This window comes from Rhodnius prolixus, unplaced genomic scaffold, assembly GCF_049639745.1.
Source record: "Rhodnius prolixus isolate KJV_2025 unplaced genomic scaffold, Rpr scaffold_4, whole genome shotgun sequence".
Taxonomy (NCBI): domain Eukaryota; kingdom Metazoa; phylum Arthropoda; class Insecta; order Hemiptera; family Reduviidae; genus Rhodnius; species Rhodnius prolixus.
In genome coordinates, this window is record NW_027411614.1 from 162,880 (window position 1) to 186,477 (window position 23,598).

Here is a 23,598-nt window from a genome sequence, read left to right on the forward strand (position 1 = left end):
AATTCTGATAAAAATTAAAAGAGATATAAACGTTTGAAATTGGGAACGAATTCGAAACAAATTCAAAACGTCGAAAATTTAATTTTGAATATCTCACGAACTACAATCACTAAAACACTGCCATTGGTACTACGTATACAGCTAACTTTTCTCTATATTTTGGTAATAGAATCAATCAAATCTGATCAATAGAAACAGAGGTATAAAAGATTGAAGTTCTAACGTAGTCGAAAACACCCAAAATTTAACCTTAGATATCCCTTAAAGTATTACGTCTAAAACAATGCGATCTATACCACTTTAAAGCTCACTATACTCTACAATGCGGTAAAGAAATCATTCAATTCTGATAAAAATTAAAAGAGATATTAACGTTTGTAATTGGGAACGAATTCGAAACAAAATAAAAACGTCGATAATTCAATCTCGAATATCTCAAGAACTATTATCAATAAAACACTGCCATTTGTACTACGTATACAGCTAACTTTTCTCTATATTTTGGTAATAGAATCACTCAAATCTGATCAATAGAAACAGAGGTTTAAAAGATTGAAGTTCTAACGTAGTCGAAAACACCCAAAATTTAACCTTAGATATCTCTTAAAGTATTACGTCTAAAACTATGCAATTTATACCACTTATAAAGCTCACTATAGTCTATAATGCGGAAAAGAAATCATTCAATTCTGATAAAAATTAAAAGAGATATAAACGTTTGAAATAGGGAACGAATTCGAAACCAATTAGAAAACGTTGAAAATTTAATCTTGGATATCTCTCGAACTATTATCACTAAAACACTGCCATTTGTACTACGTTTACAGCTAACTTTTCTCTATATTTTGGTAATAGAATCACTTAAATCTGATCAATAGGAACAGTGGTATAACAGATTTAAGTTCTAACGTAGTCGAAAACACCCAAAATTTAACCTTAGATATCTCTTAAAGTATTACGTCTAAAACAATGCGATCTATACCACTTATTAAGCTCACTATACTCTACAATGCGGTAAAGAAATCATTCAATTCTGATAAATATGAAAAGAGATATAAACGTTTGAATTTGGGAACGAATTCGAAACAAATTAAATACGTCGAAAATTTAATCTTGAATATCTCTCGAACTATTATCACTAAAACGCTGCCATTTGTACTACGTATACAGCTAACCTTTCTCTACATTTTGGTAACAGAATCCGTGAAATCAGATCAATAGGAACAGAGGTATAAGAGATTGAAGTTCTAACGTAGTCGAAAACACCCATAATTTAGATATCTCTTAATGTATTACGTCTAATACAATGCGATCTATACCACTTATAAACCTCACTATACTCTACAATGCGGTAAAGAGATCATTCAATTCTGATTAATTTGAAAAGAGATATAAACGTTTGAAATTGGGAAAAAATTCGAAACAAATTAAAAACGTCGAAAATTACTGTAATAAGGTTAGTTAAGATGAACTTAAACTCCTTTGTAACAGATACATTGTATCTCTATACCATTAAACGCATTAGCAATATAAAGACACACTCGTAATAACAAATTTCAGGAAATAAAATCATTTTTACGAAGTAGTACAGTTTAGTATGATCTACTACCAAGTGGTACGCGTGCCATAATAATGTTTGGATACGCTGCACTAAACCAACAATACATCTTAGCGTTGCGGGTCCTCTAACCGCTCGACTACCATGGCTAAAAAGTATGGATTTTTAAATTTTATAAATTGCCTAAAAAAAGTTTCTCTAAACAATTTAAAGTGCCAATAATTAAATTGGCAAGAACATGAGGAAAATATAAATATAAAAACCTCAGACATTACACTGTATTTGTTAATATTCGACCTACTTTAGCAATAATATAGAGTTTAGAAAGTGTAATATTGAATGTTGTAATATGGATGAAGGTGTGCCATCTATGGAGCGGAAATTGAGTTAGTTTTAATATATATATATATAATGTATATATTGAGTGAGGCTGAAGGTAAATAGATTATATACAGAGACCAGCTAAACATGTGTATGAGAAGTGTAGAACTAGATGGTAGAACAAACAGCTTTTCTACAATCTCACCTTGTTATTTTTAAGGCGCGTCAATATTTGAGGTTATTGGCGCCCGTAGTTACAGACGTTACTTCCAGCCTCCAGACAGTGTTCTAGACAACACTGTCCATTACAGTGTGTTGTAAGGATGGAGACAATCCGAGGGCCAACAGTCTGATCACTAGTAAAAAGTAGTAATTGCCTATTAGGTGTCCTGGACGGAGGCGACTAGCAAACATACTTTACTGTAAATTTCTTTTATTAACCATTAAATAAAATCCAAGGCCTAGACCAGTGGAAATCAAATCCACTAAACCAACAATACAACTTAGCATTGCGGGTCTAGCCTATAACCGCTCCGGCTACCGTGGCGCCTTACCTGTGATCACCAGTATTCAGTATCGCAGCTAATTATTGGTTGGCAATAAATCAGCTAGTAGATAATGGTAAGCTAATGACTTGGGAACGGATTAGCTGTGTGGTTAGCGAAGATCCAACGCGAAGAACACAGGTTCGAATCCAACTGTTGCGCGCTTAGATTTTTTTCTCTTCTTATGGGCTTTTTATAGCTCATTGTCTTCTAACTGGGTTGTCTGTAACGAGCGAGAGAGAGAACACTATCTTGCAGGCAGGCAGTGCATTGAAAAAAAAATAGCCGTCAATATTAACCTCAGATATTGACGCGCCTTAAATACTAAAATAAGAATAAGCTATACAATGAACAGTGTAATGGTACTTTTAGAGGAAAACCTAATTAGCTGCCCCCTCTCTTGAAAAGTGTCCTTTATCGATTTTCATGGAAAAACATTTTTAATTTTAATTTTACAGATCTAAATATTAGCACAATAAGATTAAAGGAAATCGTTGGAGCCGTTTATTTGAGAAAATCGTTTTTAAAAAAAACTGGAAAATCTATTGCGAGAAAACGTTCACTTCCGGTGGACCGATTTCGACCTAGACTTTATTGTTGCATCATTTTTTTTTTACACTTTTGGGCTAAATATTCAATTTTAACTATCTGCGATTCGCCGATACTACGACAGACTCCACACTCACCAATTTTTCACAAAAAAATTCGAACTCAAAACACTACAAAACCGAAAATTTTCCAATGAAAACTAAAAAACTTAATTCGATAATCTGCTCAATACCCAATAACAGCAGCGAAAGATAAATTGTAAAAATGCATATTTATTTGCTAAGAGAATTATTATGTAAAAATTTCAGCCCAAGTAAAACCAGGCCGCTGCCACATATATATTACTACAATTTAAATACATGGATAGATGAATAGGAAAAAAGATGATCAGTGATTTTTAGAACAAAGCTCTTTCCTGTTTATGAGCTTATCTCCACACCATGCGAGAGCTACTTCGCACTTAATTACTGCCATCTAGAAACTCATATCGATCATTTTATTTATGATTAGTCATTTATTTGTTGATTTCTATTGACAATCAACTTCTGTCATTTTTTTTTTTTTTAATCAATATTTTGCTGACTTTCTTGGTACTCATTATTTATTACTTTTTAATCACGACAATTTTGAGATTTCACCAGTTTTGAGGTCGCCTTGAGTACCAAATAAGTGGTTTTTACAAAAATTGTATGTGCCTATATGTATTCGCACCAATTGAGCCAACAAAAATCGAGTAAAACTCATATTTAATATTAAACATAAGTACATGGCAATAAAGTTATGCTCAAAATTTTCATCCGGAAGCACATCAGATTAGATTGAACTAGGGCGGCCACAAGGCCTACGCCCTTTCGATCTATTGTGGTTCCCCTCACTCTAAAGCTCGCCCTTCAGACCTGTCCTTTTGATCAGTCACTTAATTTTGGAGAGCGGCTCTTGGGTAAAGCTCCTCAGGCCTTGGTTTTTCTTTCCCGACAAGCCCCTTACCCTGACACAACACGTGCAGTGCCCGTTTCCTTCTCCACTTCCTGACAGAACCTACAGAGTCTGTCTCATCTGCCAGGCCCCCATACGATGCATGTGTTTTCTGAGCCTGCAGTGGCCGGTTTAATAGGCCAACAATTATCCTTATAGCCCCCACGACCTTGGCGGATTAATTCTGCAGTCAGCCTTGGCGAATAGCCTCTAATGAACTCCTGGATGGCAAGCCACCACACCTGAGATCTACTCTGCACCCATAGTAAAAAAAGTAAAAGTAAAATAATCGCCTATTTTTACAGGCGGGGTTTAACGTCCAACTACCAAATTAGGTGTCGTGGACGGAGCCAAATAGCAAACATACTTTACTGTAAATTTCTTTTATTAACCATTAAATAAAATCCAAGGCCGAAAGACCGGGAATCGAACCCAGTTCCACAATACATATTAGCTTTGCAGGTCTCGCCTCTATCCGCTCGGCTACCATGGCGCCTTACTCTGCACCCGTAGGTTAATGGCCGCAGTATTAAGACACTTGGAGACCCCCAAAATAGGGCTCTGGGCCAACGAAGTGTCCCGCAGAGCCTTCCCTGGCCAATAAATCTGCCACTTCGTTCCCCCTTATGTCCTGAATGACCAAGCACCCACACTAGAAAGACACCATATTTTGGTCACTAATTTCCTTCAGGGCACCCAGACAGTCTCTGAACCAGCCTTGTCCCTTATTCCTTGTCCAACTATCTCGGCACCATAGAACCTTAGCTCAGCAGCGCGATTACTTCTGTGGTCATTGGCGCCCTGTGCTTTTTTCAATGCTTTGCCGGCCGTACCGGATATGGTCACTCCACGTTACATCAAAATGGACAATGTCACGTGCATTTATTCAGTTGACACATTTTACGGACAAACACTAGAATTTTTCACTCCTAAAGACGTGCTTACGATGATCTCATGTTATGGGCATACACGTGATTCACAATAAACAGGTACTTGATGGTTGATTGATTGGCTGGTTATCTACCAATCAGCGATTGTCTAATCTCTAACACTCTTTCATTCAATGCTTCCTAGAATCTCAATTAGGCATTAATTTTCATTGCAAAAAGATTAGATAAAAATATACATAAAAAAAATATACGTATATTTGTTAAACAATATTATGTAGATGAATTTTCATTGCTAGAATAACATTAGAAAATTAATTTGAACCAAAATTAAAAAATGAAATTGTATGCCAAAATATGGGCCTTGCCAAGTTATGGGTCATCCCAAAATAGATCAACCGGAAGTACCCCCTTCCTGAACAGTTTTTCCAATTTTTAAGATCGTTTTTATCGGATTGGCTAGAACGATTTTCTTTAACTTTGTGCACTAATAGTATATTTGTAGATTTATAACTATTATTTGAAAATATTTTTTTGTTTTTCTTCGGAAAATTCATTTAAAGGGCTCTTCCGGGGAAAACGGTTGGGTAGATTTTGTCTAATGTACCACTTTCCGGTAAAAATGCTGCATTCCTAAATCTTGCGTACTGTTAAAGCGGTAAATTTGTTGCCCCAAATGGATTTTAAAGAAAAGTCCTCAATCAGGTTTCCGTCAGGCTTCCGTCAGCCTGAGGATTGAGGCTTCCGACGACGGTGAAATTCGCTCTGAGATTCGTTTTCTCTGTGTTAGCACTCAGTGTTAGAGGCGTGAAAACGGCTGAAATTCATCTCTGAGATCAGTGACGTTTTTATAAAAAAAAACACATCTGGAATGGGTACGAAAATGGGTTTGTGCTTTATTAAAGATGGCCGCATGAATGTCCATGATGAGGAAATCAAGATCTCATCGGATAATTTTGACTGGGAATAACTTGATTACCCTGCCGTAAAGTCCCAGATTTACCGCACGAGCTTTTGCAATTGAAGATGCATTCTGGGTAGTCAGCGCCACGACGACGATGATGAGGTCAAAACGACCGTGTTGCCAGTGTTTACCAAATCATGAGACTTCTATGAGGATGTGATTCAAAAGGTGGGTGGTTGTACGAGAAGATAAGTGCCTTAATATTAGTGTGGCGATCATGTGGGAAAGCAGATGAAGATATAAAGTAAAATTGTTAAGAAAAGTGTACATGTTTTTCTTTTACTTAAAATCGGTACTTACTTAAAAGTCACGTCTCTTATGACTTCAATGTTCAAAGTTGGAGACAATTTTGTGAGTTGAAACCTGAAGAGGAAGTCGTGTGAGTGGTCATACCAGATTATTTTATAGTTAGTGACACCAGAATTATATAGACAATGGATATAACTTCATCCGTTATTATAGCTACGTATTATAAAGTTACCAGTTGGTGTACGGAGCTACCAGCTGTTCATGATGAACTCCCTCCTCTCTCCTGTTCTACGTCGTTCACTCTCTCTCTCTCTCCCTTCTCCTCCTCTCTCTCTCAAACACACACCCCCCAACACAGCACGACAACTATGCCTCAACAGTCCGGCAGAGTATGATTTGTAGGGGACCAAGATTAATGCATTTTAATGCATCAGCTGGCCCTGTCAATATTGAATGCATTCTCATTGCATTAGTTTGTCCAATATAAGCCATATTACCACTATCTAAATATACGAGCAGAAAATTATCAATTTTTTTGCTTTCATCATAACGAACAATATACATTGTGAAAATCTCTTTAACAAAAACTTACAGTTTAAAATGTTAAGTATAAGGGTTGATTAAACGCCAAAAGGTACACAAATCAGCAAGTACCCAACATTTCATTCATGCTTAGCTGATATAATTTAAGTAATTTTGCTGCATTAACTTTTTCTTCACATTTTTTTAGAAATTATTAGATGTCACAGACCCTTATGCTGGCCATTTTCATCTACAAAATATTTGTTCAAGTAGCACTGTAGATTGACTGTAATATCTAGTTATTTATAATAATCAAACTATTAATTACAGGTGAAAAAGAAAAACGTTATAAAAAATAAAAAAAAATTATGAGGCTAAAAAATTCAAAACCTTTTTTTAAAAAATGCTTATATCAACATACATCAATGATTTTGTTTATTTTATTTTATTTATTTTTTTAAATCGTCGGTTTAAGTTCATTCTTCGATTAAAGTAATTGTTATTTTATGTAGTAGTCAAACGTTTATAATAATAGGTAATAATTACCTGGCTTTATCGCAAATAATATAGTTTTCTTCAATTACATTCTCAATGTAGCTGTTCTTCTCACAATGTTGAATACATGTAATATAAAATAAATAAGATATGCATATTTTTAGGGCAGCTAATTATTCCAGTATTTTACTATAAGTAAAATTAGGGAGACTAAATTAAATTACAATTTATTGAGAAATGAATAATTGTTGAATAATCTACTTGTTATTAACTGTGAGTTATTTGTGCTCACGAATATTTCGGTAAGACGAATTCAAGACTGAAATATTCTGTTAAATCCGTGATTCAAATTTAAACAGTAGCCGACTCTAACTTTGTTTTTCTCTACTTTAACATGAATGTATATGTGACTACTAAAAATAAAGGGCATATTAAAGATAAATCCAAAGAATAATTTGAAATGGAGTTAAAATAAAGTACCTATATTTAAAAACGAAGATATAATATACATTTTATCATGATTATAACAAAATAATATTATGAATGATCTAGCCAGCATAAGGGTCTGTGACATCTAATAATTTCTAAAAAAATGTGAAGAAAAAGTTAATGCAGCAAAATTACTTAAATTATATCAGCTAAGCATGAATGAAATGTTGGGTACTTGCTGATTTGTGTACCTTTTGGCGTTTAATCAACCCTTATACTTAACATTTTAAACTGTAAGTTTTTGTTAAAGAGATTTTTGTACCTTTTGGATAGATTTTCATTTTTGTCTATTTTACAAAGTTACTTATCTGTTTCACAGATTTTTTTTAAAATTTAGAATAAGCAATTCTATCATTATAACCTGATAAGGTGTTAAGTCGGAACTGTAACTACCATTGGAGAGATCTTTTTAAAGAATGATTATAGTTGCCATCCTCAATAACAATTTTTTTGAGAAAGCGTTTTGAATAAAATAGGAAGGTATTTGTACGTAAAAAGCAAAATTAAACGGCGATTTCAGTACTTCCTCTTAAGAGGAGTAAGAAAAATAAACTGCGATTACAGTACTTCTCCCTAAAAGGCAAAGATTTACAATTCATTAATGTAAATAGGTTCACCCATTGATAATTTTAACGATTGCAGTACTTCCTCTTAGTAGGTGCAAGAGCTTGATGGCCCTGCACAGCCAAGTAGAGGAGCTTTAACAACTTATTCGAGCTGAATTTTATCAAAATCGGACTAAGCGTTATAGAAATATTGGTAATAATAGTTTTAGAAAGGGCCTTACTTGGGTGGGGCAAACTCCCCTCCTTATGAGGCACAGCGTTCAGACTTTTAAAGTGCAAATCTGTACAAAATTTCGATTCGAATGACACTTCATTCATGACAATCGGTTCACGTGTCGATAATTTGAAACGATTGCTATACTTTCCCTTAACAAGTGTAAGAGCTGATCGCCGCTTTAATGTTACGTAGAGGAGCCCTAACTCTATCATCCTACCAAATTATATCAAAATCGGGCTAAGATTTACAGAGTAATTAGTAATAATAATTTTGGAGGGGGCCTTACATAAAGGGGGCTAACTCCTCTCCTATTCTATGTACAGCGTTGAGACCCCCAAAAGGCACATCTACATAAAATTCTGAATCGAATGACACCTCATTCATGAAAATCGGTTCACGCGTTTAGGCGCTACGCAGTTTACAAAAAAGGTAACAACAACAACAACAACAACAACAACAACAACAACAAGAAGAAGAAGAAGAAGAAGAACAACAACAATTTCTGAAATTGCAGTTTTTGCTCATTTTCGGCAACTTTTTTCTCAAAACCTATTAGATCTGGGTTGTTGCAAAAAAATTACACTTATGAAGGAGGGTTTGGAGTAAGATTTAAAGAAAATTTGGGAATTTTATCTTTTATAGAAAAAGAGAAAAAAATTGTCAAAGTTGGGTGTTTTTCAACGTTACGCTTTTTCGTGCACTTTTTGACGATCAACCCTTATACAACTGTCCTACCGGACAGTTTTAATGTAGATTCACACGATTTCTATTTCGATGTAATTCATAATCTTTTAATTTTATTTTAAATTATTAATTTATTTATCGTTTGTTAAAGTTCTTCTTTCCCTCTCTCTCTCTCTCTCTCTCTCTCTCTCTCTCTCTGCTTTCTCTTACAACTTAGCAGTAACAGGAAATGTGGAGATCGTACAGCAAACAGTGAAAATCCTTCAACTAAATACTATTTGACGTGGGCGCCACGCTAGCCGAGCGGTTATCGGCTAGACCCGCAATGCTAAGATGTATTGTTGGTTTAGTGGCTTCGATTCCCGCTAGTCTAGACCTTGGATTTTATGTATTGGTTAATATGAGGAATTTACGGTAAAGTACTTTAGGCGGTTATCGGCTAGACCCGCAATGCTAAGATGTATTGTTGGTTTAGTGGGTTCGATTCCCCCGGTCTAGACCTTGGATTTTATGTATTGGTTAATATGAGGAATTTACGGTAAAGTACTTTAGGCGGTTATTGGCTAGACCCGCAATGCTAAGATGTATTGTTGGTTTAGTGGGTTCGATTCCCAGTCTCTAGGCCTTGGATTTTATTTAATGTTTAATAAGAGAAATTTGTAGTAAAGTATGTTTGCTAGTCGCCTCCGTCCACGACACCTAGTTTGGTAGTTGGACGTAAAGCCCGCCTGAAAAAAAAAATAGGCAATTACTATACTTTTTACTATTTGACGACCGGATAATTTGTTTACTTTTACACCGGGTACGAGGGTGTCTAGGAAGAGGAAATCTAAGGGCAGCCAATTGAACCATTATTCCCACGAGAAAATCCCTTGCGCCTTGAATCTAATCCTTTCCCTTGAATACATATATTACTCCAAAATTTAATTAAATTAAAGAAATTACATTAGCTCCCCAACTCCAAAGAAATAAATGTACTTTCAAGTTCGGGAAATGACCACTAGAAATTGTTAGCGGTGTTGCTCTTAAACTAATGCAGATGAATCTAAAACAAATACTTTGAATACATAAAATATATAACACTTTTTACGGAAAAACCCCTTTTTAGAACAGCTTTCAGGAAATTGTTCCCACATTCCCACAGAATGTAGTTTTTCTAGCAATAACCAGTTTTATAAACTATATAATTTCAATCACGCCATTATTATCGAACTATTTAATGTTTGGAATAAAAGTTACTTAAGAATGCTGCAGAATTTAAATGTGATATTTAAATTTTAAAATTATAAAATATTTATCTTAAAAAGTCGTTGTAGTGTTTCAGATAGAATATTATATAGAATATTATATATTATATCATATGATACATAATAATGTGAAACACATTCCACGCCCGTTAGAGACAATATGCGATAACAGTTCCGTTACAGCTGTTTGCTGTTAACTCGTTACTAATGTCATCTAGATAACAGAAAAGTTTTATTTACTTTCTTAATCTTCTATTTTTTCAATTTATTATCAATAAATTATGTATTTAGAATATTTTAAATTGGAAAGGTGTTTCATATCATCGTATGTAAATGAAATTTTAAAAAAATTTATCCAATCACTGACTAGATCTTTAAAATGCTTTATTTATTTAAACTGGTGGGGATATATTAAGGAAATTTAAATTTCTTACTGGTAAGTAAAGGGACTATATGTTATCTATAGAACTGTGTGCAATATGTGATTGATCTTATCAGTAAGTTTCAAGGATTTTTCCCTCTTACTACTCTTAAAGTAGGAGAAAGAAGAGCGATCAATGTCAAATGGATTCTTGATCAAATTTTCATTGATTCATTTTTGAGATTCTACAAATTTTAGGGGGGGAAATCAAAATTACAAAATTTGTGTGTGATTGTATATTTATCAGTGTACCATATGGCTAACTTAAAAACTGGATTAATTTCCTTTATTTTACTCTTTTTTTTTTATCAAGGAGAAAATGACTGAACAATTAATCTGTAGTAGATACACCACACGAGGCGTCACGGTAGCCGAGCCGTTAAGAGGCGAGACCCGCAATGCTAAGATGTATTGTTGGTTTAGTGGGTTCGATTCCCCCCCTGGTCTAGGCCTTGGATTTTATTTAATGGTTAATATGAGAACTTTGTAGTAAAGTATGTCAGGCGGTTATAGGCTAGACCCGCAATGCTAAGATTTATTGTTGGTTAGTGGGCTCGATTCCCTTGGTCTAGGCCTTGGATTTTATTTAATGTTTAATTAAAAAAATTTGCAGTAAAGTATGTTTGCTAGTCGCCTCCGTCCACGGCACCTAATTGGTAGTTGGATGTTAAGTCACGCCTGTAAAGTAAATAGGCAATTTACTTTACTACTTCTTTACTACTCCACATGATCTACTCTTGGCGCAAATCACTTAATTGAACGTTACAATTTTGTACTAAAAACGTTAATTGACTTAAGTTGTCAATAAACAGAACTTAACTTTCTGGAAAACTTCTCCCTCCACTCTCAAGAAAAATCATTTTCAGGGGGATAAAAGTTTTAAATAAAAGTTTATCTGCATTTACGTGTATAAACACGTCAGTGTTTATACCGCAGTACCGGAAGAAGGTGAAAAATCTATTAAAATTTTTTTTTTTTTGAAAAAACGAATTCCTATAGTACTAAGCATATGGTATTTAATAAATAAATAAATAAAAAATCATTAAAAAAAGGGGAAAAAAAAGAAAAAAGAAAAAGTATGAGCAGAATTGACGGTTGTACACGCTGGTATTCGGGAGGCGTGGATCAATAGACGGCAAAGTGGGGAGAGGCCGGTAGCGGCACTCCGTCGAGTCGGAATACTGTTTGATACAAGTTGGGGGGGGGGAGCCTGTGGCTATGGTTTAACGTTTGAAACGTGCGTGAGCCTACTCAGTGTTTCTTAGCTATTCACTCCGACATCGTGTACACGTTTTCTAACTTATTGTGTGTGTGCTTCAAATAAGATAATAAAAAAAATAATCGTGTCTTTCTTAACAAGTATTTTAGGTGTTTGGTTTTCTTTTCTTGGTTTTCAATAAAATTAAAATAATTTATTTTTATTAATTTTTTAAGAAAAGAACAGATTGTTTTAATATGTTCTTCAACAATTGACACGTCAAGACACAATTTTTTGAAAACATTATCTTCTAAAAGTGAGTACTTTTAAAAATTTATTATGTTTTTTTTTAAGATATTATAAGAAAAAGAAACATAACAAAATTATGTTTAAAAAACATCGCCCAATTAACAGCATTTCATTTGTTTTTATCTGTTATGGATAACTAAAACTGAGTAATAAATATAAAATAGAACATTGCAACATCAAAGAGATCCCCCCCCCCCATTAAAATGCACTTTTAACAGAAATAACAGACAGCTGCACATATGTTATGTTTCAAGTAAAATAACGCTGAAGCAAAGATGTTTTAAAATAAAATAATGTGTTCTCTTAAAATTAACAAAAGGGGGGGGGGGAAATACAGGTTCTTCAGAAAAATGTGCTTTATTAAGAAAAAAATAAAACACAGAATAGTATTTGTGAATATCCATTAACTTCTCCCTCAAAGTAGTCTTCTTCTCCTGGACTGGAATTCCCCAAAATGCAAAATAAGGAAACAAAAAAGAAGATTTACAGAACTACATACAAACACGTTTATGGTGGAAAACAAATCTTTGATTTCATGAATAAGAACTCCCCCCAACTTTTCCTTACACAAAAAGAAGGAAAAAAGTAAAACTATTCAGGTTAACCTGTTTTTCTACCGATTTACCAGATTTTCTACGAAAACATTTCTTAATGTTTAGGTGCTACCTAAATTTAGATTGAATTGATCTAAAATGATTTCCTATTAAAAAAAAAAAAACCGTGGCCAATAAGATCTTTTAAACTTCCGGTAAGAAGTCGTAATTTCAAGTAAAAAAAAAAAATCGATTGAAAATACGAATTTATAAAGTTTTTGTCGACCTAAAAACCTAATTTCAGGGTTTTCATAAAATGTCCTTTTCTAAACGAAATATCAAATTCAAATTCCCTTTGGTATAATTTGTTTTCCATAGGATGAACAAATTAATGCCAGTTTCAGTCATTATAAACTTGATTATGCCGGAGCTTTCTACCTAGGGACTAGGTCTCATCTTCAGAGCTAATTTACAATATACTGTTTTAATCATTAGAGGATTGGGTGTGTCTTCTGTCTTGTCTGTTCATCGACCGAATGTGATCGGTTTGTGTGTGATGGATTCAGTCCATGGACAGACAAGACAGAAGACACATCCAATCCTTTAATGGGGTAAAACAGTACATTGTAAATTAGCCCTGAAGATGACCCAGTCCCTAGGTCGAAAGCTCCGGCACAATAAACATATATCATGACTGAAACTGGCAGTTTATTTTTCCATCCTATTGAAACTATGAATCAGTCACCACAAATAATGAACAATAATAATTTCTTTTCTTTTCTTGTGTTACACTCTCTACACCGTAGACCAATATCAAAAAATTACTTTTCTGTAATTAGGGCAGTATAAAACCTTTAAATAAACAGAGGAGAGGAGATCTCTAACCTTTAACTGAGATCTTTCGTCTGGTAACCTGTAAGAAAAATGAAGAAATCTACTGATAGCAAGTTTCCATGAACTTTACACTAAATTCAGATAGACGCCACGATAGCCGAGCGGTTATAGGCTAGACCCGCAATGCTAAGATGTATTGTTGGTTTAGTGGGTTCGATTCCCCTGGTCTAGGGTCTTGTATTTTATTTAATGGTTAATATGAGAACTTTATAGTAAAGTATAGTTTGGCGGTTATAGGCTAGACCCGCAATGCTAAGATGTATTGTTGGTTTAGTGGGTTCCATTCCCGCTAGTCTAGGTCTTGGATTTTATTTAATGGTTAATATGAGAAATTTACAGTAAAGTATGTTAGGCGGTTATAGGCTAGACCCGCAATGCTAAGATGTATTGTTGGTTTAGTGGGTTCGATTCTCCCTGGTCTAGGTCTTGGATTTTATTTAATGGTTAATATGAGAAATTTGTAGTGAAGTATGTTTACTAGTTGCCTCAGTGTATGACACCTAATTCTTGGAACTTCTTCGAAATTCGAACATATGTAAGAAATCTTAGAATCTGGATTGTTTCTGGGTTTGATTCTAGGGTATTTTCTCCTTCAACACCTGGTGATAACTGCTACCAAAGTTGATGAATTTTAATGAATCTCATCCATCAACTTACAGAATCGATAGTTTTTAACATTTGCAAGATCCAGCTTTCTTTTTTTTTTTTTTTAAGGTATCTATTGAGTATGCAGTGCTGCAAGTGAAAATAAGCTTATTCTTATCAAAATCACTGAAGCACGCTTACCTAGAGAGGTTGGTTACTCCCTGGGTATGCTTGATTTTCTCCTCAAAGGAGACCAATCTAAAGTATAGCCTAATTTTGCTGGGGTGCTTTACGCTGAACCACCGAATTAGGTGTTAGGAGAATTGAAGGTTGTCATACTAAATCATGCTACAGGGTGACATAAATACATCTGTTACCCACTCTGAAAACAGCTGCTCAAAAAATGCATGGTTTTTGAGCAAGGCTTGTTTTGTAGAACAGATGTAGACCATCAATACTTCCGGATATGACAGACCGACAAACACAGGGATTGACACAATACCACTCTCTTTTTTTTCTTTTTAAATTTAGAGAAATTAAAATAACAATTGCCAACAAAATAAATATTTATTAACTGAGACGTATTTAAATAATAGAAATACGTACTTTTTGAAATTAAAATTAAGATTTAAAATCGTTCTGATTTGAAAAAAAAACAAACATATTTACATCCTGTTTGCATTTTCTATCTCTCTTCGTCCCAGCTCTAACTCTAGTTAACCTCAAGTTTAAGGAACATCCCTTACTTCTATTGTTTGCTAGTTTTAAGGTTCATAGAAAAAAGGTTGAACATGTGCAAAGGATTGTCCCTAATTTTTTCTTTGAAAGGTCCCATTGTGTGAGAGCATGTCAGTAGGTTGTTCTACGTAGGGCTTAAATATCTGTTATTACGTTCTTCAAGGGCTGTTGATGAAGTTCTAAAGGGAGTGTGTTTGAATATTTATAAAGAACGATATTCATATTCTAAGAGAAACAGATTCAACTAAGGTCAGGACGAGAGTGGTTATTATGACTCACAAAACCCACTACAGACATAACTTCAAACTGGTTTCATAGATGAGAAATATCTCTATTCTACTGTAAGTTGTTGAAATGAAGAATTCTATATTGAATTTATATTCATTATTGACTCCCAATGTGACAAGCACACTTCCACATCTGTCCCTGTCATAAAATATCAAGGTCAGAGCAAGATAAAAAAAATACAGACCTGAAGAATTGGCTTCCAGATGGACCAGAACGCACCTACTTCTGCCTTTAAGAACTAAAATTAAGGCCAGGTCTAGATGTAACATCTAGGGTCGCTGGAATTTGGGAAACAGAAAGTAAAAATCAGTGGAAAAAGAGAGAATTGGCTTCCAGATTGACCAAAACGCAACTACTTCTGTCTTTAAGAGCTAATATTAAGGCCAGGACTAGATGTAACATCTAGGGTCGCTTGAATTTGGAAAACAGAAAGTAAAAATCAGTGGAAAAAGAGAGAATTGGCTTCCAGATTGACCAAAACGCAACTACTTCAGTCTTTAAGAACTAATATTAAGGCCAGGACTAGATGTAACATCTAGGGTCGCTTGAATTTGGAAAATAGAAAGTAAAAATCAGTAGAAATAGAGAGAATTGGCTTCCAGATTGACCAAAACGCAACTACTTCAGTCTTTAAGAACTAATATTAAGGCCAGGACTAGATGTAACATCTAGGGTCGCTTGAATTTGGAAAATAGAAAGTAAAAATCAGTAGAAATAGAGAGAATTGGCTTCCAGATTGACCAAAACGCAACTACTTCAGTCTTTAAGAACTAATATTAAGGCCAGGACTAGATGTAACATCTAGGGTCGCTTGAATTTGGAAAATAGAAAGTAAAAATCAGTAGAAATAGAGAGAATTGGCTTCCAGATTGGCCAAAACGCACCTACTTCTGTCTTTAAGAACTAATATTAAGGCCAGGACTAGATGTAACATCTAGGGTCGCTTGAATTTGGAAAACAGAAAGTAAAAATCAGTGGAAAAAGAGAGAATTGGCTTCCAGATTGACCAAAACGCAACTACTTCAGTCTTTAAGAACTAATATTAAGGCCAGGACTAGATGTAACATCTAGGGTCGCTTGAATTTGGAAAACACGAAGTAAAAATCAGTGGAAAAAGAGAGAATTGGCTTCCAGATTGACCAAAACGCACCTACTTCTGTCTTTAAGAACTAATATTAAGGCCAGGGCTAGATGTAACATCTAGGGTCGCTTGTATTTGGAAAACACGAAGTAAAAATCAGTGGAAAAAGAGAGAATTGGCTTCCAGATTGACCAAAACGCACCTACTTCTGTCTTTAAGAACTAATATTAAGGCCAGGACTAGATGTAACATCTAGGGTCGCTTGAATTTGGAAAACACGAAGTAAAAATCAGTGGAAAAAGAGAGAATTGGCTTCCAGATTGACCAAAACGCACCTACTTCTGTCTTTAAGAACTAATATTAAGGCCAGGGCTAGATGTAACATCTAGGGTCGCTTGTATTTGGAAAACACGAAGTAAAAATCAGTAGAAATAGAGAGAATTGGCTTCCAGATTGACCAAAACGCAACTACTTCTGTCTTTAAGAACTAATATTAAGGCCAGGACTAAATGGAAGTTGTAGGGACGCTTTAATCTGGAAATGAGCTGGTTAAAACTACTGGAAAAAGGGAATACTTAGTCACAAAATTTTTCTATATCACGCAAGAGATGTATTATAATTTATTCAAGTTATTAAATAGAAGAGGAAACAATTGTAACTAATTTGAATACACTGCAGGGCATTTATGATCTATTTAGAGCTAGGTGTATACTATACTATTTTAAAGTGAATTCTCTCCTGGGAGCTTTGCAAGAGCTTTATTATAATACTTAAACTTTATGGCTTCATTTAGCTTTTTCTGATGTAATTTTTCGTGTGTGCTCTGAATTATTTAGCATTGTAAATTTTGTTGTTCTAATTTAAGAGAAAACTTTTTAATACACTTTTATTTAATAGGAAAAAATCATTCATGTGAAAAGCTTCTTGTGGGAAAAGGAAAACTTAATTTTCATTATATACATATATTTGTTGAAAATGTGCTTTTATTTTTCTCAATAATGGGGGTGGTATTGCCCTGAGCTTTGATGGATATCGCTTGCAGGAAAAGGCAAGGACATAAAGCTGGAATAAGAAGCTTAAGTAATTACGAAAGTAATTAGTGTATCAAGGTTAGCCTTGTTCCCGCCTTGTATCTAGCCACGCCAGTTAAGTAGACGAACATAAGAAGCTGATAAAATATGTAAGTAAAAGCTCGTGGTAGACTAAGACTAGTAATCGTCTTCATCGCTTACCTGAAGAACGCTTAATTAGTTCTCCACATCAAGATGAAGCCATGTTTCCTTTGCTTTATATCTGCTACCCTATATTACATCTTACATCTTATAACTATTTCTCACGACATTATAAATAAATATAGATCGTTAAAAAAAATAAATTTCTATTTTGAAAGTGCTGCATTTAATTCATATCACTGAAGGGTGGGCTAATGAGGGTGAGTGGAAAATCCGGATGTTCCTAGAGTGGATGTTCGTCGAGACTTCCGCAGCTTTTGGAAGTTTTTAGGCTAATGTGGTTAAATTAACTTAACTAATGTAGCTCGCAGGCATGCGAGCTTGGCCTTTAAAGCTAGCCAAGTCCTACAGGCATTGCCTAATTGCAGATCTAAAACCTAAGGCCCGAAGTCAGGTCTACAGAAGACAGTTTTGGGTCCACTAGGATGATGTGTATCTAGTAGACTGCAAAAATGAGGCCAAGGAAATGGGTCAAATAAATCTTGTCTGATTGCAGTATCAGAGACTTTTGATCGACTTTGAGGCTGGTAGAATAATTATGGGGGAAAATGATTGCTAGTAAAACCCCCGGGACCTTATAAAAGAAGAAGAAGAAGAAGAACAGTTTTCTTCTGATTGCAATTACAAAAAAGTCGCCCTTCTAAGCCACTTTCCGTTGCATCGCTTGGTGGCCACCCCCTTTCTAATTTAGCTCTCTAAAAGTATCGATACTTATCTACGGAAAACCATAGTCGGTTACCCGTCCTTCGTAGTCTGGACAATTATTTACAGCTCTTTGCTCCTTATTATTACTGTAATTTCGAATTTAACTCCTAACTACTGTTGCAGTATTTTGGCATATAATATCATAACGATTCAGGTAATCCAAACCAGATGATAGATCCCAGTGCGAACTTGATAATATCATCAATTTAAAGGCGTCATTCTCCCCCCCCTGCACACCTAATCCTTTCAGCTATTTCTACTAGGTACGCTGAATGGCCATCACAGATTCCCTCCAAAAAAAAATGACTTATCCTGAACCCAACAAATATTCTGTAATCCTGTGGTCCTAACTACGTCAAGTACTTCGGCTTTAACTTTGGGATCACTAACTGACCTCTAACCTCGTTCAGGACAACTCCGGTAAACTGGCTACAAGACTTCTTTTCCCACCATTTCGTCGGGTCACGAGATGACTGTGTTGTCAGAACAAACTCCTCCTATACAAAGTTGAAGTACATCAGGCCTTTTGTTACTTCTACGCCCGCCTGGAGCCTCTGCCTGACCTAAGGCTTATCTTGGACCCCCATCAATGGAATTCTCTACGGCATTTTCGATGGCGTAAAGTCACTTTTGGCTGCGGTGCCGTGGTGTACAGATCCCGTCCCGCTATTGAAATCCTCCTAATCTTTGATGGCGTAACTCTATTGGTTAAAGAGAATGCAACAAAATGGTTATCCGCTAGCTACAGCTTAATAGCTTCGAAACCGTATGAAACTTCTGCTCTCCAAACAATGTTCTTTGCTAAAGCTTAATAGCTTCAAAACCGGATGAAACTTCTGCTCTCCGAACAATATTCTTTGCTACAGCTTAATAGCTTCGAGAACTGGATGAAACTTCTGCTTTCCGAATAATATTCTTTGCTACAGCTTAATAGCTTCAAAACCGGATGAAACTTTTGCTCTCTAAACAATGTTCTTTGCTACAGCTTAATAGCTTCGAGAACTGGATGAAACTTCTGCTTTCCGAACAATATTCTTTGCTACAGCTTAATAGCTTCAAAACCGGATGAAACTTTTGCTCTCTAAACAATGTTCTTTGCTACAGCTTAATAGCTTCAAAACCGGATGAAACTTCTGCTCACCGAACAATAAGCTTAATAGCTTCAAAACCGGATGAAACTTCTGCTCACCGAACAATAAGCTTAATAGCTTCAAAACCGGATGAAACTTCTGCTCTCCGAACAATATTCTTTGCTACAGCTTAATAGCTTCGAGAACTGGATGAAACTTCTGCTTTCCGAACAATATTCTTTGCTACAGCTTAATAGCTTCGAGAACTGGATGAAACTTCTGCTTTCCGAACAATATTCTTTGCTACAGCTTAATAGCTTCAAAACCGGATGAAACTTCTGCTCTCCGAACAATATTCTTTGCTACAGCTTAATAGCTTCAAAACCGGATGAAACTTCTGCTCTCCAAACAATGTTCCTTTTTTTACGAACTGTACTGTTCTTCACCGGAAATTAGCTGTAATAGACTCGTAACGAAAAATCAAATGAATAATAAAAAATTATTATTAATAACAAGAACATAAAAGACAAGAACCTCTACATTCATTAATAATCGTAATAATTGTTACTATTTATTACTTTAATTTTTCCTTGAAACCAGTTGATAAGTAACAAAAATATTTACATTTTTTTTGGTTAATTCTAACCGTAAGAAATGTTATCATACTAAGGAGGGAACGAAAAATTATCTAAAACTGATTATTTTAACTGACATTGAATTATTTTCAACGAATCGGTATCGAAACTGTTTCGGTGTCGTTTGAAACTAATACTTTTTTTTTTGTGAGCATTATTTTTATCGCTAGATTATTGCGAAGGAAATATTGAGTGGTGTTAAAATTAATTGAGTTTTCGTGTAAGAAAATTGAGTATTTTTTTCTTTTTTTTTTTTGAGTGTTCAATGGATTTTCTACTTAAGATTTTCTTCGATTATCTTTTTTTTTTTTTAAATACGTTTTAAATTTTCTCTAAACTTTGAATTTATTTAAATAATTTTTTTGAGTAAATTCCCAAATTCTTTTTAGGCATTTCGAGATGGATCAATTTGGATATCTCTATCCATTAGCAGCAGGCGTTCCTCAAAGTTTCTATCATCCTGTTCATCACGTACAGGATTTTAATCTTCATAAAACTGTTAATTAGGGGAGGGATTAGCTATGTGGTTAGCGTACTCGATTCCCACGCGGAGGTCCCGGGTTCGAATCCAGCTGCTAACCCTTAGATTTTCTCTTTCTAGGAGCTTCTTACAGCTCACTGTCCGGTGATGGACAGTGTTGTCTGTAACGAGAGAACACTGTCCGGAGGCCGGCAGTGCACTGGATAAAGCTCCGGGCGCCAATAACCATAGATGTTGACGCGCCTTAAATCATAAAAAAAAAAATAAAACTGTTAAAATATCTTGTCCCGTTCGCTGATGACGTGGCTTTGAAGAAGACATCATGTAGAATCGAAACTACAACAGTCTTACTTTAGTAACAGATGGTTTTTGTTTGTTTTTTTTACCGTTGTTGATAGATGATTTTTTGGTAATATCGAGGTGCAGTCATCAATAAAAACAACTTTTTTGCTTTATACCAACGTTTCGGTAATTTTTACTACCTTCTTCAGGGTATTATACAAAAAGTTTGTGAAGTTTAATATAGAGCTACATCTGTTGAACAGTTATAGTTATGATGATATAGCTCAACATTAAACTTCACAAAGTTTTTGTATAATACCCTGAAGAAGGTAGTCAAAATTAACCGAAACGTTAGGTATAAAGCAAAAAAGTTGTTTTTATTGATGACCTCACCTCGATATTACCCAAAAATCTTTTAGTAACAGTCTAACTGACTGAATACTTTTACCCAAATGGAAGATCAAACCACGAGAAGACTAACGCCATACTCTTTACTACAAGTACGAGACCCTTTCTCAACAGACAAATTAGACCCAACAATATTCTAGGATCCTGTGGTCTAACTACTTCAGCTATAACTTTGGAACCATTTGAACTGTTGAACAGTTTTTGAACTGACCTTTAACCTCGTTCAGGACAAAGTGAAAACTCCGGCAAAACTGACTACAAGAACTACTTTTCCCCCCATTTCTCGGGTCACGACACTTGAAGATTACAGTACAGAACAAACTCTTCTACAAAGTTGGAGTACATCTGGCAAGGTTGTTACTCCTACGCCCGCCTGAAGCTCTTGCCTGACCTGTTGTTGTTGTAATAATAACATCACAATACTCCAGCAGACATGATAGAACAGTTTTTCCCAAATTTGTCATCCTAAAGCGCTCTCCCGCGAAATTGCACACCATTCCCTACAGGGCACAAAACAAAACCCATTCCTAAGTTTCTCCTTCAGCTCCAAGAGATCTTTATCCTCTTTGCTATCCTTTCCTTTCGGCAAATGATATTCTTATACCATTTTTAAGCGTTCCCTAAACTATGCAATAAAGGTTGTAATGTAATGAAATTGGAACTTGTTATTTTTGTAATGTACATTTTTTGTAATAAAATTTATATATGTTATATAAATGCATAAGTCTTCATAGATATCCCCGCATAGTTGCTGAGGAAGTTATAAAAGAAGGTATAAGGAAAATTCATGTATTTTCTCTCTTTTCCTGTTTTTCTTAGTCAAATCTATATTTAAAATGTTTTTATTTTATTTTATTTATTTACGTAAAATTATTAATTTCAACTTTTTTCCCCCAAAATTGTGTAAATAATACGAGGGTCGTTTGAAAAGTCCGTGCAAAAATAAAAACTACTTAATTTTTTGGGGTAAACCTTTTTTATTTTTCAACATAGTCTCCTTTTAGGCTTATACACTTCGTCCAACGCTGCTCTAGTCTGTTGATCCCTTCCGAATAATAGGATTTATCCAAGTCTGAAAAATAGCCATTCGTTTCTGCAATCACCTCCTCGTTTGAATAAAATCTTTTTCCCGCCAGCCATTTCTTCATATTGGGGAAGGGAGCCAAGTCTGGAGAATAGGGGGGATGTGAAACGAGTTGGAACCCTATTTCCATTAATTTTGCGACCACAACTGCTGAGGTGTGAGCTGGTGCGTTGTCGTGATGGAAAAGGACTTTTTTGTGGGCCAATCGTGGGCGTTTTTCTTGCAGCTCGCGTTTCAAACGGTCCAATAACGATGAATAATATGCACCTGTAATAGTTTTACCCTTTTCCAGATATTCGATGAGGATTATTCCTTGCGAATCCCAAAAGACAGTCGCCATAATCTTTCCGGCCGAAGGAACGGTCTTCGCCTTTTTTGGCGCAGATTCTCCCCTTGGTAACCCATTGTTTAGATTGTTCTTTGGTCTCAGGAGTGTAGTGATGTATCCATGTTTCATCCACAGTGACGAAACGACGCTTAAAGTCCTGCGGATTCTTCTGGAACAGCTGCAAACCGTCCTTGCAACACTTCACACGATTTCGTTTTTGGTCAAGCGTGAGCAATCGCGGCACCCATCTTGCGGATAGCTTTGTCATGTCCAAATGTTGATGCAAAATATTATGTACCCGGTTCATTCGAGATGCCCACAGCACTAGCAATCTCACGCACCTTCCACTCTTCTGTCATCCATCACCATATCATGGATTTTATCAATGATTTCTGGAGTAGTAACCTCAACAGGGCGTCCAGAACGTTCAGCGTCACTTGTGCCCATATGGCCACTCCGAAAATTTTGAAACCACTTATAAACTGTTCTAATCGAAGGTGCAGAGTCACCATAATGTTTATCAAGCTTCTCTTTAGTCTCCTGAGGCGTTTTGCCTTTCATAAAGTAGTGTTTAATCAACACACGAAACTCTTTTTCGTCCATTTTTTGAAAATCACTCGACTTCCTCGATTCAAACGAATGCCAAACACAAAGAAATAGACCGATCTGGCTGAAACTTGGTGTGTGTTCTTCCAAGAGATGCTACTAACTAAACATAACCTCGATACGCGCCTGTGGTGCTATCTCTCTGACTTTGCACGGACTTTTCAAACGACCCTCGTATATGTTTCGAACTCCGGCAGACGGTAGATACCATGCCGTTTAAAGTTTGTTTTTTGTTCTGTTTCAAAAAATCTTGTACCTTGTATTTTGTTTTTTTCATTTTAATAAACTTTATTACTACTACTAAATCCATAAGTCAACAATTTAAGAATTTTAGTAAGATGCTGGTCCTTAAAAGTTGTCCTTAAAGTGGTCCTTAAAAGCAACCCAGATTTGTTATTCTCAAAATTAATTAAAAAATTAATTCACCTTTCAGTTTCATTCATTCATATTCA

At 35.2% G+C, this 23,598-nt stretch overlaps 1 protein-coding gene across 4 annotated transcripts in view; it reads left to right on the top strand.

The window, feature by feature from the left end:
• Ndae1 (Na[+]-driven anion exchanger 1) overlaps positions 1–23,598 on the top strand; it is a 204,693-nt gene that overhangs the window by 34,540 nt on the left and 146,555 nt on the right. For 2 of the 4 annotated variants that reach the window (XM_074130752.1, XM_074130755.1), the window contains exon 1: positions 11,934–12,203. The exons of 1 other annotated variant lie outside the window; for it this stretch is intronic. The gene's annotated coding sequence lies outside the window, so the exon portion shown is untranslated. Of the gene's footprint in view, positions 1–11,933; positions 12,204–23,598 lie in introns of those variants that run through there. One more of the 4 variants, XM_074130758.1, reaches the window with a different exon arrangement.